This window comes from Protopterus annectens, chromosome 2.part1, assembly GCF_019279795.1.
Source record: "Protopterus annectens isolate FY-2018-M chromosome 2.part1, PAN1.0, whole genome shotgun sequence".
NCBI classification, from domain to species: domain Eukaryota; kingdom Metazoa; phylum Chordata; order Ceratodontiformes; family Protopteridae; genus Protopterus; species Protopterus annectens.
The window spans coordinates 1555240931-1555254515 of record NC_056729.1 but is presented as its reverse complement, the minus strand read 5'-3'; the positions used below and the strand labels follow the sequence as shown (position 1 = coordinate 1555254515).

At 38.4% G+C, this 13585-nt stretch overlaps 1 protein-coding gene across 2 annotated transcripts in view; it reads left to right on the top strand.

Annotated features, from left to right (window-relative positions):
- The window catches only part of SKI (SKI proto-oncogene), a 290736-nt gene that overhangs the window by 141229 nt on the left and 135922 nt on the right, over nucleotides 1-13585 (top strand). The window lies entirely within an intron of this gene.

Genomic DNA, 13585 nt, shown 5'->3' with positions numbered 1-13585 from the left:
AATTTCCCAGGTCCACCCAGAAAGGCAGTATCTTGGTCCTGATTACAGGACAGCTTGTGTCTTGGCAGCACTGCTGAATTTGTAGTGCAGAAAATGAAAAGTGTAGAAATGTATACAGTGATCTGTTGTAAGCATAGTATTGGGAATGTAATATGATCTAGTTACAGTTTGAGTTGCAGAGTCAGAACAGAATATGCAATAACATCTTCATTATGACTTAAAAACTTTTAAAAATGAGAATGTTTACTGACCATACACAGTCATTTTAAGGTAGCAAAGAAAATGGCATAGCAAGGTTGATATTTGAATTGGTGCACATTTCGGAAGAAGTTTGTACATCTCATAGTCATTTGCCCATGGAGAAGAGCACTATCCCTTTAACAAAAAAGACTGGCTCATTGCCTGGAAATGTACCTCTTATCAGTTGCTGATAGGCCTGTAAAAGCTTGTTTAAGGTTTAAAGTTCCAGGATTGAGTACCGTTGTTAATTACGAAGGCGTTAGAGCTTTAAATAAGAAGAATAGCTGCCAAGCATTGATGATTGTGATTAACAAATGGTGTTGTGGCTTATGGACCAAGATAAGGCAAACTGGCAATAACTGTGCGACCTTTTGCCTTAGCTTGAAAGAACAAAGGGTTTATCTGCCTTCTTGGTGTGATTATGTCCATTTCACTTCTGGATCATGGTTCACAGTGGCCTTAATGCCATATTAGGGTAGAATAATTTTAAGAATTTTGCCTGTCATTTACGTAAATAAAGATGGGAACTAACTTTCAGACTGGAAGCATTCAGTTCAGGAGATAATACCTAAGCTACTAAGTAATACCTTTAGGAGTCAGATGATGAAGGTTAGCTTTGAATTTAGTTTACCATTACTCCTTGCTCTGAATAATTTTCTGAAGACACATTTGAACTCCAGGTGAGTTTTTGGATGTCTTTCTTCAGGATACATTGCATCAGCTGCATCCCCTTTGTGCCCCAATCCACATTGGACTACTGATTGATCTAGTTTGACTATACTTTTTGCATTTGTTTTCCCTGCTAAACTTTTTCTGTAAAAATGACTGCGGCTGTTGTTTTCAACTAGCATTTTTTTCATTCTGAATGACTGTGGACTCTTACCGTCTCATTTATAGCATCTAAAGCATCTGTTCAGTAGCATCTTTTTTTCTTAATGTCTATTTTTGTTCGTTCTTTTTCACTTTACGTCTTGATTAAGTTGCCTTCAAACAGTTAATATTGTGTAAAAATAATATACTTTGCCAGGTTCTGAGTTCAGTCTTGGAACCACTAAAGTAAAATAATTTGATTGAGAGGGTGTAACCAAAACCACAAAACGTCTCATGACACTAGCAGAAGGTAAAGGACACTATTTTGAAACCTGTGGTTCCATTTTCCATACCTGACTTTTTTTTTTCTCATCTCATTTTATTGATCTGATAAGACATAAATATGTGTAATATTCAGTTATATCAGCCTATTCTAAAAGTTGTAAAAAATAAACAGATGGGGGTAGTATGCTAAATTCACTTTTAAAACATAGGGGGATTGTGGCTGACAAAATTTGCAGATGACTGCAAACTGGGCACCATAATTGACACTCCATCAGACACAGACATCCTCCAGAGAGGTCTCCTAGAAATGGATAACTGGTGCCAGAGCCATGGCCTTAAGCTAAATGCCAAAAAATGTATAGTCATACCCTTTGGGGAAAACAAGGTAACCCCTAATTACCACATAGGTGGTAATCCATTAAACACGGAAGAAGTTATCAGGGACCTGGGGACCCAAGTTGACAGTAACCTCTCTTTTGACACTCACGTTGCCAAAGTGGTTAGGAAGACCTTCTACATTGCCCACCTGATCATGAAGGGATTCACATCCAGATCTGGAGAAGTCATTGTACCCCTGTACTCTTCACTTATCAGACCAATGATTGAGTACAACGCCCCATTCGGAATGTACCTTACCTGACACCTGCAGCAGTTGGAAAGACCCCAAAAGTTCCTCACCAAAAGGATAAAGGGGCTCAAACATATGTCATACAATGCCCGACTGAAGAAACTCCAGCTCTGTTCAGTCGCATACCGTCTGCTCAGAGGTGATCTGTGCTTGACATACAAGGCCATGTCCAACCCGGAATTAATGGACATGCTCCACCTCAAAAAATCCAAATCCACCAGAGCCACGAGAGCAAGAGACTTAAACCTCAACACGGATATAAATAGGACGTGCTGGAGGGACAGATTCATCACCCAGAGACTCCCTACACTATGGAACAGAATCCCAGTCCATGCGAGGCAGAGCCCCTCACTGACTCTGTTCAAGAGAAATCTTGACGAGTGGATGGGAGATCGTAGGTTTACCCCGGGAATCATCTCTGTTTCACTGCTGGACAGAGGCACAGCAAACTAATGGGTATAGTATTCTCATCCTAAGGGGTGGTGAAAGCCACACACACTCTGGCTAGGCTTATAAATGCAGATAGCTTAGTATGAACCTATGAACCTATGAACACAACCTTGGAATTTGATGTCTGTGTACTATACCACAATGTGGGTGCTTTTGTCTTCTAGCACACATACACTGTCATGGCCATTATTTTGGTAAGTACTTGTCACAGAGATATAATAAAGTTTGAGGGAAGTGCCATTCCATTCCAGGGAAATGCATTTAAAATCATAAAATGAATCAAACTCTGACTGTGTATGTGTGTAATGAAGACATTCCAAAGACATGCATCTGGAGCATTTCTCCCTGGGCCTCCGCTGAAAACAGGCTCTGTGGAACCTAGTCAGACTTTCCCGGTTAACAAATGTTAAATGAAAATAAATAAATAAATAAATAAAATGAAGTTCAGGTGTTTAGGGGGGAAGTGCTAACCTTCTTTTATTCTGTATTAAAAACATTAAAACTGCGGTAGAGTCATTTGTTTCCATATCTTTCTTTTTTCCACAGCTGAGCATATTTATTGAATTGGTTTACTTGTATACATGCATATATTGGATGTTAGCTGGGATATTTGGCAGACACCTTAATGTTTATTGGCATCAGCTGAGTTTACAGATCCTGTGTTTCTGAAGTATAGCCAAACTATCCACCTTGTATTGTGCTGATGAATGCAATAAAAAGCTAAAACGTGCATGTCCAGAGCTAGTGAGGTTTGGCTTTATTGGCCTGAATGTAATCACGAAGACTTAAAAAAAAAAAAAAAAAGTCATGGACATTCAGAAGCTGTCTGGATGCCCTTAAGTGGTTATTTGCATATATCACATGGGCCTCCATTACAGGAGGTTTAAGGTATCACAAGTGAAAACTCTAGCTCAGTTGGATTGTTCTTGCAGTTTTTACTGAATGGTTTGTCTGTGTGACCTGTTTACCCTTTGGTTTAGTTATAGATGTTTGGATGGGAGTCCAGTATGTGGTAAATGAATTACCTTTGTATTGCAGTATTAGGGAACTCATTTTGTCACCAAATGTAATGAAATTTAAGTTATCCTACAGAGCAGATCACTATACTTTCTTTGTGGTATGCCTTCATATTTTTTAGTTGGGATAATTTTTTCGTCCATTCCATTGGGTTTTGATGTTAACAAATGTTTTGATAACTGCACAAGAATTTATGGAGGTTGCAGAGGTTTGTATGGATTTATTGTCTTGTGGGTTACTTTCTTTAACTATGTATGTATTTTTGTAGTGTAGTAAGGCTTATATAGGGTGGTAGTTGTGCCTTTTAGTTTATTGTTATTTTATATACATTTTTATCAGATTCTAATACAGTTTGCTGATAATACTTTTTCTGACTGGCTGATAGCAGTTTAGTTTACATTGTATTATTTACTTTTTTACTGTAGTTTTTTTTATGATGCATTTTACTTCAGTGTTATTCTAGGTATAAGTGTGTAGTCATCTGACTTTTGTCAGTCTGTGAAGTCTTTTGTTTTTCTTGTCAGTATGTATTATTACCTTATTTGTTTATATTTTCCTTAGATCTCAGGGCTTTCTTTTGTGACTTCTGTTATCCAGACATTGCACACAAGTAGATCATTTGGCCTTAACCCATTTTTAGCTGCTAAAGGGAAATGCTGTGGGGGAAATTTTACTGACAGTAGTTCACAAATGACTGCTCATAGGTGCTATTTATCAATTTGTTAACTTTGTTAGGACTCAGGGAAGCACGAGCACATATTTTCAGAATGACAAAGCCTGGTTAAATACATTGCACAAATTCCCACAAAGTACAGTGGGCACTGAGAGGAATCAAACCCAGAACAGTGGTGTGAAGCTCATTAGCAATTTGTTAGTCTTAAACCTCTGTATCCTACTGAAAGATAGTCAAGCTTCATCTTTTTAAGGCACTTGTGAAGCAGCATATTTCCTTTTTAATTAAATGTAAATAAATGGGATATGGATAATCACAAGAATAAAGTAACAGAAAATGAAATCTCCATCAGTTCTTGCTCGCTTCTTTTCTTTTCAGAAATTGTAGTGTTCAGTGATTGCTGTGCTAGGGTAGGTAAGTTTCTTCAATGAAAGCAAGAAATTAAATATTCTGACAATCAAAAAGAAGTCCCCAGGGTAGTGTGTAGGGCACAGGAGATCCAGAGGTCATCAAGGGTTGAAGGTTATAGGTCAAAACCTTCAGTAGGATGAATAGACCAGCTGACTTACTGGATAAGAAGGCTGAAGTGGGCCTGTACTTCAGGGCTGAAATGATGGTGAGGGAAAAAAAAGGAAGCAGGGAAAATGTGAAGAATGTGAATAGTAGAGTATTGCATTATTTTTTCCACAGCTCTTCCTCCTTGGAGTTTTGTGATTGGATTATTCAACTGGGGGGAGCAGCTGCCTTACACTTCACTGAGATTGTTCAGATGATCTTATTAATGAATGTTTTTCCTGAAGTCAGTGTTGATGTCTTTTCTGGGGAGGGCTGTCATTTAAAATTATAGCAGTCTTCAATGAGTTAAGCAGCTGGGATGTAGGATTTTTTTTCTGATGAGGGATGATAGGGTGGGGTATATAAACCAGATGGAAACCTTGAATTGCTAGCTTATGCTTTGAGAAGTGGGATGATGGTTTGTCAGTTACTATTTATGGCATAGGTCATGTGGGTCTTCTGTCTTTGTGTGTCTGCACTGCACATGTAGGGCTCCTTGGTAATACTGTTGTTTGGAGGGGAATAAATAGTAATAAATAATAAACAGAGCTGGATACTCCAGGATTGCAGGAAGGAAGATCTGAAAGCTGTGGGCTCCAGTGCTGTGCTGTGAACTTCAGTTAAATTCCACTACTGGCACTAGTACAACACTAAGTGGGAGTTGCCTTCCTGAGATGCCATATTTCGGAAAGAACATTAATTTGGAGTTCTGCCTGTTATAACAGTCATTCAACTAGAAGTTAGTGGCAATGTAGCATCTGCTGAAAAAATTCCCAGTGCATTTGCCAGAATACCCCTATTCAATAAAATGCCAAAAGCTGCTTAAGCTAGTTAATGTATTACCTCATTTTCATTTGAGTCCTTTCAACCTAGGAAAAAGACTGAAAGTAGGCAAAATGCATTAATTCCCTTTCCTGCTATGATTTAATTAGGGAGTGTTGGTTTGGAAAGCGATGGGACTGTGGAAGCTGGCTAGGAAGCCGAGAGGTTAGTGTTGGTTAAAAACGCCATTCTCAAAAAAGAGGCTTTTTTTTGTAAACCACTATCATAATAATTGTACTGTGTTGTAGGGGAGTACAAAACATCCAGTTACCCACTGTGGTGGTTCCATACCGTTTCACTCTGTTCTACCTAGAAACAAACAGAAACTTAACATTATTCTGCATGGGTAAATATTCAATATGTATGGATGACTATTGTTGTGTGTTTTTATTATTGTCATTATCATCAGTTGTACAAAATAAAACTTCTTTATAGTGTTTTCTGTAGTGCCCATAGTCCAAACTTACACTGGTAATAGATGTAACCACCAAACATACATCAGATAGAGATGTATATCTGTAACCAGATTAATCAGTCTGAACCTGATTTATATGCCACAGAAAATAACCTAAAACTGCTAAAAATGCTGTCAGGAGGTTTTCATAAGTTGTTAATCATTGATTACATTGTGGAAACACTTCTAGTCTGAATGCTGGCCACAGGTTATGAAAGCTTTTTTGGCCCAGGTCACAAGCTACTTCCTGAGTTCACTAATACAGTTTTTTTTCTTCATTACGTTTCTCAGTTATTCAGCCATCCACTGTAGGCTGTAGAGGCTGGACAGCTAAAATAAACTGTTAATCTCTCATTTTATGATTATGATTCATGGTGGCCTTTCCAGTTTCACTGTCAACTCCATCCTGAATTAACCCTCTGTTGGAGAGTAGCTTAGTTGCTCATTCACAGTGGCTTTACTCTGAGAAACTGGCAACAACATTTTATTTTTGTTTGTTTAGTTAGCTACACCCAGCAGCAGCAGGAACAAAGCCAACAAAGTTGTTTGGTAGTGGCATACCCTAAGCTACTTCACATTGAGAGATCTTGACTTGCAGTATCTTTGGTTTAGGTAAAGAAAAAGCAAGGCATCACTGAAAACCTGGATTTGAACAAACTTATTTAAATATCTTATCACTTTTATTTATACATGTGTGTGTGAAACATATCGGGGTTGAGCTCAGCTTTTTGTAAGATGATGGCTGGGAAGACTTTTGGAGAGGTGAGGACTGCTCCCTTTAAACATTCAAGTCCTTTAGCACACCAGGATTCATTATAAATTGTTTCCTTGACTTCAGGCCTAGCAACTCCTTATGAGCTTACTCTGTTCCCTGTCAGCTTCATCAGTAGTTAGAGCAGTCAGAGGAAGAGGAAGATGAAGTATACTGGAAGTGGCAGGATGGACGATTTTGTGTTTGAAACAAAAATAAGTATTTCTGTCTCTTACTGTTGCTAGTACCAAGTTTTTAGAGACCTGCGTGCCCATATCTACCACTTTCATGGCTATAAGGTAGTAGTTGATCTGATATGTGTCATTTTATTTGCTGTTTTTCCAGTTGTATGCCTGTCACACATCTGATAAAATTGTCCAGAATCTTTGTGTATAGAATTCAACACGGAGGGGTTATTATGTATGTACAAATTTATCATGAAGGGAATTTTATGTTTGTACACAAAAAGGGTGTAAGGGATTTATTCTCTGAATTGGAAATCTTAGCAGAAATATATTAGTGGGCTTCCAGCATTCTTAAGTTAGGTCTCCCTCAGTTCATCCATATAGGAAACATCTGAAATGAGTTGCACTTAACTATTTCAGTCGTCTTTGGTCTGTGAATTAGAAGGCCAGGATTGAATGCATGTTTGTAAGCTCAGTGTTGTCATTACACAGAAAGAAAAAAAGAGCTGAAATCCCCTTTTGTATGTAGATCTGCATTACTTTGCTTGCTAGTAAAATTGCATGTTATCATTCTTTCTTTAATGCATATATTTTTGCATTAATCCTGAAAAGAAGTTCTTATGTTGGAAAATCAAAAAAAAAAATTTTGAATAAAAAAAAGTTCTTATGTTTGGTGGAATTACTCAGTTTAGCCGTGGTAGAGCTTAGCCGTGGTAGAGCTAACCACTCAGCAGTGTGAAGCTTGGCTCTAGATGACCGTCACTGTTGAAGTGACACCCTGACCCAATGTGCAGAAAATGGGAAAAGGGGTTATGGATGGATGGGACTTACTCAATTAGCCGACAGATAATTTAAATAAAATAATGAGAAATACTCCTCTGGTACGTGTGACATATAAATACATTTCAGATATGGAAGTTTGAATATGGATATGTACAGGATACCTGGAATTAGGTTAAATCACAGGGTGCTAATAACACTCCTTCAGGGAATTTGGAAGGTTAATTAAGAGGTTATCTTAGGAGTTGTGAATGTCATATGCATATGTAAGGGTAGTGTCAGAGCTAGTAACAACAGGTCAGTTGTGGATCCATGTCAGGCTGAGTGATGGGGCATTTGCTTAAACGGTGCATAATGTAATCCATATTATATTCAGTGTATGAAGCAAGGTCTTTTTTAGTTGACTCAGGGGTCCTTCCTTTTCACCCAGGAACCACAAGGGATGCCACCACTGCATCAGAGATTGCTTGGAATGAAGACCACGTGGACTACAATGTATCATGGGAGGGTGGTCTAAGTGAGGCACATTCTTTCAGGTTGCACCACACTCTACAGCTCTTAAGCTGTTCTGGTACAGAGCTCAGTGCTGTTTCTACATTTCCCCGGGCTTCACTTGAACTGTTTTCTGCTTACCCCTTTGTTTTTTCTAAATATGGCTTCATGTCTCCTCTTTCAACATTATGTATATCACTTGTCTTTTCTGTCCACTAACTTGCCTTTTTATCTCACCTCACTAATTATTTCTGAAGAACAGTTCTGGTATTTACCATTTACAGTATTTATTTGTTGTTTTTTTTTTTTTTTAGTTCTCTTTTTGATGTGATTATATCTCCATAAACTAAAGCAACATTTAGCAGTTGCCGTTTTAGAGCAAGTAATTATTTAAAATAACACTTGATTTTTTTTTTTTCATATGTGGTTTGTTGCATATGTGGAAGGCTTAGTTCCCATGTGGCCATTGCACCTCGTATATTAAATACTCAAATTCCAAATGACTACATTTTGGAGTAAAAAGAATATTCCACATTGTAGTGAATTGGTTTTCTGGTAGCTAAACATAATGAATTCATCTCCTTCATGTCCGGCTGTGACAGATGTAGTGAATAACTGTGCAGTGCCTTCTGTTTTGTTCACTGAAGCTTGGTGCTTCCACTGTTCCATTTACTTACACATTTCACTTTTGCTCTAATATTCTGATCTCTACAACACTCTTTCAGTTCATTATCTTTTTTTTCTAACATTTTTGAGGTCCTCATTGGACTGTCTTGTATTGACTCCTTTGTTTTACCACATTTTCTCCTTAATCGATCCCCTCTCACTTTGATTTCAGCTGCATACCCGAGTTGCCTTTCTTTGTTGTAACTTACTCTTGTGTTCCCTGTCATCTAATTTTGGCTTTTTTAAAAGTATTTTCTAATTATTTTTGATCAGAATGTCATTTGTATCATCTTTCATTTTACAGTTTAAACTTGTTTTTAGTCCTTATGCTGTTACAGCACCATGTGTCTTATTATTGTTTAAAAAACAAGATTTGAGGGGGGTGGTGTCTGACAGGGTTTCTCCAGAAATTTTGAAGGACCAAGAAGAAGGTTAAGATAAAACAAGTCTTGGCTCATGACTAAGCATTAGAGAGTAGATGTGCCTCTCTTTCAAAACAGAAGGCTGGATTTAACCAACTTCTTTGTCCTCAGTAGAGGGAGAATGTCTTGGAGTCACTTTTCTCAAGTAAAAGAATTGGAAGAATATCCGAAGGTCAGTAAAGCTGAAAACTCAATCATGGATTGGCAGTGGGAAGGTTGTTCCTCATAAGTTCTTTGATTTGGCTACCCAGGGTAGTGGACCAGGCAGAAGCTGAGCATGTGACCTTGCACTTTAGTGGGGTCCCTGATAGTGTCCCACAGAGAAGGCTAGTTATTTATTATGTTGAGATGACAGTTCAGTTACTTGAATGTAAATTGTCTTTGCCTTTTGGCTTGGGTCATGATTGAAAAGGGTCTGTAGACCAGTTCATCTAACCATATAACAAACATAAATATGCAAGTAAAGCCAGAAAACGTACAGAATTGAAGGTGAAACACCAGTGAGACAACCGCAAAGGATGTGGAGTGCTTTTATAATACATTGCTCAAATATGACTAATCAGGTTGCTGACATTCAGGGATATGTAAGAAGAGAGGTCTGCAGTAGTAAAAATGAAGTTATCTTGTGTAGTTAGCACCCTTGGGAGGCCTCTTGTTTACAAGGACACTGACAAAATGAGGCAGTGCAAAGAGGGACAGCAAAAATAATACAGGATTAGTACCCAAATCCATATAATGAGAGATGCTAAGAGCTTTAGTAATGTTAAAGGAAGTGTGTTTGCGTGTACTCGCGCGTGTGTGTTCATATGCACCTGAGTGAGCATATGTATAGGTGCGTGTGAGTGTGCATGTTTTTCACTGCAAGTATGCATGTTGTAAGAACTTTGAGGCATGGCAGAAATGTTCACATACCATATTTAAACAACAGTAAAGTGCATGATCTTGTGGTGGGTTTGCATCCAGAATTGTGACAGAGTATTTTGCTTTTTAGTCAGATTAAATGTGTTGGATAAATTAGGAGGGGTCAAAACAGTGAAGGAATTAAACAATTCGCAATTAGATACAATTAAGTAAGATGTGTAAATAAGGGAAGGGGCATGGTGAGCTCATAAGTGTCTGTGTACCACTCAATTTTGTCTCTGTGTAAACTGGAAGCTTGTTGTTGGAGAAGGATATGGTCATTAAGCTCCTCAGTGCGGCTTTTACTTGAGTAAGTGTGTCATGTGATTTATGCATATCTAGTGGCATATTTAAAGTTTGTGCGATCTGTGCTGTGTCATTCCTATATATTTTCTAAGTGTGCTGTCATTTGCTTCGTTCACGTAGTGTTAACTGGTATTAGTAGCACATTTAATGATGCCTGAAGTTTTTTATTACATCAGTTGGGCCATGGACTGTTGACAAAAGTGTCTGTTGTCATTACTTTGGTTCCAACTTATACCATGTGGTTATTTTAGGATTTTATGTTACTTAATATGCGTAAAGTAGGGGATGGTTATTTTGTTAATTGATACTGCCTTTGTCCTTATTTATCAATGTAGTATCTGACTGTCTTGTCTAATTTTTTTTTTAATAATTAGGCGCAAATGATCCAAATGATTATTACTTCTACATTTTAGTAATTCTCTTTGGTTATATTTGCAGTACTTCTGTCCTACTGTTTTCAGGGTATTACCGTTACCATATTGTTGAGAGCTCTAGAAAGCAGATAAGTTACTAACAATGTGGAATAAAAATGTTTCCAACTCACCAGTGAGGTTCCTTAGGGTCTGATCTGCGACCTCAGAGTAGTGTAAGCAAATGCGTAATCAAGTTTACTATCATTGTTATAAAGAGCTTGGCGTTTTGAAATGTCAGTTTGTGAACATGACTTTCTGAATTAGATGATAACTTTAGTACTCAAGCTGAGGCCGATTTGTCTAGCTTGCCTTGCTTGAACACACACACACACACACACACACACACACACACACACACACACACACACACACACACGCACACACACACACACACACACACACACACACACACACACACACACACACACACACACACACACACACACACAGTCTGTCAGTCTGTCTTTGTTTTTCTCTGTAACACATACCCACACACGCTCACAAGCACACTTCCTTTTTCCTTTTGAAGGCATTTCTTTTCTTCAGGATCCTTTGAGATCTGTGGAACATTCCCAGCAGTGAGAAAAAAAAATCCTGAGAAGTGAGGCTGGTTTTTGTTATTCTGAAGCTAAGTATCTGAAGCACTGGTATAAAAATAATTGGAAAAAAAAGTGCACAGTTGCAGATGTCAGGAACACATTGGCCAGAACCCTCAGCTGGCCTCCCTGCTGACAAACAAGCATTTCCTGTTCTTTTTTTTTTTTTCTCCATTTCTGTAGTCTAGAGGTGACTCGTTTGTAAGAACAGTTGAAGTTCATGCCCTCACCACTTCCCACACGACTGGTATTGTGTGAAGATGATAGAGCAGGGGGGAAAAAAAAGGCTGACGAGACAGACTTGAAAGTGTGTTTGGCGGACACGCCCCTGCCGCTTTCTCGATCTCTCAGCCCACATTAATTTTTAATGACTTCCTCTGGTTGGCATGCAGAAGCACCTCCAGAAGTTGTCCCTCAGCTTCAGTTTACTGCCCGGCAAATTGATTGACTGCTTTTGCAAGCCACGGATCATGACCTTACATATTTTCTTGATGGTAAAGTCGGGGGGGGGGGGATTCTAATATAAACATATAAAAAATAAGGTTGAAAGAGAGAGATGGAGCAGTCAGCAAGCAGTCTGTCAGTAATATGTCAGTTTAGTGTACAACGCTAACCACACTTCATGAAGAAAGCGGTGAACTCTTACTGAAGTGGTGTTAAACTTGTGTGCTTTCTTTACTTTCTTTCTGTCTTAGACAGGTCTGTTTCCATTTACTGTAGGTACCTTTGCTAGAGATAGTTGTTGGTTGATTGTTTCGTGCACATCTGGTACATGGGTTGGGAGGGTGGCCTAATGGTTAAGGTGTTTGCCTTACAAGGATAACTGGCTAGGCTTAAAATGGCTCGCAAGGGCAGTTAGCTTAGTACTGATCTATGAATCTATGAATCTATAATATTTCCCCAAACTGCAACTTACATCCTTGCATTTGTATTGTAGGATGTCTGTTCTTTGTTGAAATTTCTTTGTCCAGTAGGTCCAACCTTCAGCTGTATGCCTCATCTTTTATAATCTGCAGAAGAGCAGCAAAAACTCCAGAGTCTGTTTAACTGTTATGCAGCAGTTTTATGTGTTTAAAATTTTGGAAAAATAAATAAATGCCTTTTTTTTCCTAATAGTAGGTTAATGCAAACTTAGTTAAGGATAGGTATTAATTGGTGAAAAGTTTCAGTTACAATTAGTTTGTTAACTTGTGTTGTCATTGTCAAAAATGTTAAAGAAAAACTCGGAGGTGTTTTACATAGTATGTACTGATGTTGATCAAGACAGCTTTTCATTTGGTTTTTCCTTTCCTTCTGGATTTTACCCAAAATAGTTATGGTCACTGTGCTTTTGCATACAGACACACACATGCACTTCTGCTGCGTAAGAGGGCAAAAACATGCCTTTATATCTGACGGTAGTATTTCTAGGAGACCACACACACACACACACACACACACACACACACACACACACACACACACACACACACACACACACACACACACACACTTCTTCATCTTGGGAGGGCAGGTATTTGCTTTTATTATTTCTGGATTATCACACACGCATACTCCTTGAGAGGGCAGGTATTTGCCTTTATATCTGGTTGTCGTATTTCTTGGTTGTCCAGCAGGTTATATACACACATGCATCTTAGGAATGTAGGCACACATACACACACTTCTTCAGCATGGGAGGAGAGCAGGTGTTTCTGGCCTATCCAGCAGATAATTAGCATATGTTACAAAGCTTTTACCTTTGAGAGTTGACTGAACCATTTGAAAGTGCAGCAACACGAATGGATGGAAGTGCAGAGTTTATGTTCATAGATTCATACTAGGCTAACTGCCCTTGTGGGCTATTTTAAGCCAAGCCAGTTACACCATGTGAGAACTCTAGCCTGTACATCATATTACATTATTCTCTGGATTTAGCCTTGCGCTAGAGTGATAAAGGGTAGATATTAAAATTTCATAACACACAACACAGATGACATGACATGTTATCATCCACAGCACATTATGAAATAAATTGTATAAAGGTGTTAGGAAAAATATCACAGGCTCTTTTAAGTTCTTTATCAAAACCTTTGTCTTACTTGAGGTCCACCCTTTTAAACCCTTTGGTGAAGCCTGATTTTTGGCATGAACCCCGTAA